Consider the following 3,993-nt stretch of genomic DNA (forward strand, 5'->3'; position numbering starts at 1 on the left):
TTTTGATTTTTTTTTTTGGTTTATTGTTGAAAGTTAAGCCTGACAGTGTTTTCCTTGCTTGTTCTTCTGAGAATTTTATGTCTTCAGTTTGCACATTCAGGTCTTTAATCCAGTTTGAATTTGTTTTTGTGTATGGTGTGAGGCATGGATCCTGTTTCATTTTTGTGCATGTGGAAATCCAATTTTCCTGTTACCATTCTTGAAGAGACTCTTCTTCCCCCATTAAACGCACTTCACACCCTTGTCAAAAATCAGTTGATTGTAGATGTGTGGGTTTATTTCTGGACTCTCAATTCTATTCCATTGTTCTGTGTCACTATTATATCAGTACTAAGCTGTTTTGATTACTATAGCTGTAACTGTCCTTCATTTGATAAATATTGATGCTTATTATGTGCCAGGGAATGTAAATACACCAATAAGAGAAAACAAAATACCTTCCCACATAAAGCATATACAACAACAAATAACAATACACTGCCATCGAGTTGGACCCGACTCATAGCAACCCCTTCTTGGGTTTCCAAGGCAGTATCACTGAGCTCTGGTAGCGTAATGCCTAAGGCACTTGACTGCTAACCAGAAGGCTGGCGGTTCAAACCCACCAGCCACTCCTTGGAAGGAAGATGGGGCAATCTACTTCCGTAGTGATACTGCCTCGGAAACCCAAAGAGGGGTTGCTATGAGTCAGGTCTGACTTGATGGCATATAACAACAACAACAACGTCACTGTGGAGGTAGATTGCCCAACCTCCCTTCCAAGGAGTGGCTGTAGGTTTGAACTGCCAGCCTTCTGGTTAGCAGTGAAATTCCTTAGGCACTATGCCATCAGAGCTCTGATATTATCCCATAGGTCTATGAGGCTCTATTCTTTTTTTAAATATATATATATATATCTTCTTCAAGTTGGATAATTTTACTGCTATCTCTTCAAGTTCACTGACTCTTTCTCCTGTCATTTCCATTTTGGTATTAAGCCCATCCAGGCAATTTTTAAATCTAAGATAGTGCATTCATTTACAGAATTTCCATTTAGTAATATACATATATATATTTCAATGCTGAGGTTCCCTATCTTTCCATACATTACCAGGGTATTTCTTTTCCTTATTTACCATCATCATCTCATGGTTGGCCTCCATTAATTATCTCTTTCCTTGAGAATGGGTCATAATTTACTTATTCTTCATATATTCAGTAATATTAGACTGTTTCCTGGACACAGTGAGTGCTGTGTTTTAAAGACTCTGGTTTCTCTTAAATTCCTCTGAACTGTGGATGTGTTTGTTTTAACAGGTAGTTACTTAACTTGGTTCTATTCAAATTACAAACTGTCTTTCCTGTGGTTGGTGACAACTGATAGCTCAGTTCTCTTAGTCTTAGCTAGAAGCTGTTTTGAGTCTGCCTTGTGCATGCATAGTTCAGAATAAGCTTTGGGAAAATGTGTATATATAATTTTAGGGACCCTCTTTTTAGGATCTCACACTTGAGATACCTTTCACTTTCCACACACTGTGGTTGCTTGAGGCTCTGTTATCTAGTTCTCCAGGCTGGAAAATGAGTGTTTCCTAATGCAGTTTTAGTGGTGTGGCTGGTGACTGCAGCCTGCCCTCAGGCCAAAGCCATAAAACTGGGAAACTCACGTCATGCTGATCCAAGTTTTAACTCTCTCTCTCTCTCTGCCTGCTTTTGTTCACTTTCAAGAGCCTTCAGGTAGTTGTTGTCTTGTATTTTGTCTAGAGTTTATAGTTGTTGTCTATTGAGAATGTACTCCATAATACTGGGAAAGGAACTCGAGAGAGAATCTCAGATAAGTGTGCTCTTTATCTCTCTCTCTCTCTCTTTTAAACCAAAGCCTTCAACTTCTCTCCTTTTCACCTTAATATTTTCAGTATTGCCACCCATATTCTCCTTTTGCATCAGAGAAAGAAGGCTGTCTTGTCTACAGTTCCTCCTTTTTTCCATCATTTCCTGTTTGTGGCAGGATCTACAATTCATTCATTTATTCATTCAACAAACATGTATTGAGCCAGTCACTGTGCTAGGTGTTAGGAGTAACAAGCGTAAGTATAAATAGATCCCGAGACTTTTCTCTTCAAGGTCAACAAAAGTCTGGCCTTTTAATCACCAGATCCATTTTTTTTTTTTTTTTTTCTTTATCCTCTTTAACTTCATTCATTAGTCTGGTGACTACCCTCTCCTTTAAAGTCTTTTTTCTGTCTTCCTGTTCTTCTTCCAGCTCACTGACCTCTCTCACTTTCCAAACAGAATTCTCAGAGACTTTGTCCTTGGCTCTTTTCTTCTCTTGTTCTTGATAGTCTCATTCAATCTTAGTGTTTCAATGACCACTTCCGTGCTTAAGACTTCCCTGACCAATTTGCCAACTAACACGTGAAAAGACACTCATGATCCCTTGCTGTAAAAGTCAAACCAAATTCACTGCCATTGAGTCAATTCTGACCAAAACTACAATGAGCTATCATCTCACCCTGGCTAAAATGGCACTGATTTTTTAAAAATCAGATAACAACAAATGTTGGTAAGGATGTGGTAAGATTGGAACCCTTATACATTGGTGGTTGGACTGTAAAATGGTACAATCTCTATGGAAAACGGTACGGCACTTCCTCAAAAAATTAGAAGTAGAAATACCTTATGATCTAGCAATCCCCCTCCTAGGTATATACCTAAGATATCTAATAAAAGAGATATGGACAGACACATGCACATCTATGTTCATTGCAGGATTATTCACAGTAGCAATAAAAATGGAAATAATCTAAGTGCCCTTCAGTGGGTGAATGGATAAGCAAAATGTGCTATATACATCCAATGAAATACTACACAAACATAAAGAATAAGGATGAGTCCATGACAAAGAACATGGACGGATCAGCTCCTTCAATTTTAAACAAAGGATGTCTGGCTTTATGATGGGCAATAGGGAGCCAATACGTTTTGAATATAGAAGGGCAGGTGAAAGGAGGAAGGATCTTAAGGAGCCCTGGTGGTACAGTGGTTAAGTGCTTAGCTGCTAACCAAAAGGTCAGTGGCTTGAACTCACCAGCCACTTCATGGGAGAAAGAGGTGGAAGTCTGCTTCATAAAGATTACAACCTTGAAAACCCAATAGGGAAATTCTACTCTGTCCTATAGGGTCGCTGTAAGTCGGAATCAACCTGACGGCAATGTGTTTGGTTTTTGAATTATCTTAAGTGGGGAAAAGACATGATCAGATTTGTTTTAGAAGGATTATTTTTCAGGTGACATGGAAGATGTATTGGAATTGAATGTGACTAATTATGAAGCTACTGACAATGAGACTTGGAATCGGGGTGATGGTAAGAATGGAGGAAAAAGGAAGGGTTAGGATGACACAAGGCTAAGAATGTGGTGAGTTCAAGCCATTGACATTTTGGTTAGCAGCTAAGCACTTAACCACTCCTCCATCAGAGCTCCCTCATCTGCCCACTTCCCAGCCAGCCTGCCTTTCTAAACACTTCCATCACAGAATCTGAACTGGATGTAATTACCTAAAAATGCCATGGTGTTTCTTACTATAACTTTTCATATGCTATCCCATCTGCAATAAATTACATTTCCCCATTTCCAGTTCTATTATTTGTATCCTATATATTGCTTTGAACATTCACTTTTTTTTTCACATTATATTTTTATCTACTTATCTCCTTGGGAGCTCTGTTCCTCTCTGCTTTCCTAGCACCATATTTAGTGCTCACTGAGTGCTCAGTTGCTTTTGTTATGAATTGAAACTATCTTTGGCACACGTGGAGGACCTTAGTTCTGAGTCCTTGGTACTATGATGGAACCGCACCCTCCGGAGACCACCCTTCCATTTTCGCGGAAAACGTTGACTTATTCGGGTTATAAGGCTTCAGCCGACCACTGTGGGCTCCTTGTTGTTGTTGTTGTTATGTGCTGTCGAGTCGGCCCCGACTCATAGCGACCCCGCCTTGGGTTTCCGAGGCAGTAT

This window comes from Orycteropus afer, unplaced genomic scaffold, assembly GCF_000298275.1.
Source record: "Orycteropus afer afer isolate SDZICR_OR568_19922 unplaced genomic scaffold, OryAfe1.0 scaffold01430, whole genome shotgun sequence".
Taxonomy (NCBI): Eukaryota; Metazoa; Chordata; class Mammalia; order Tubulidentata; family Orycteropodidae; genus Orycteropus; species Orycteropus afer.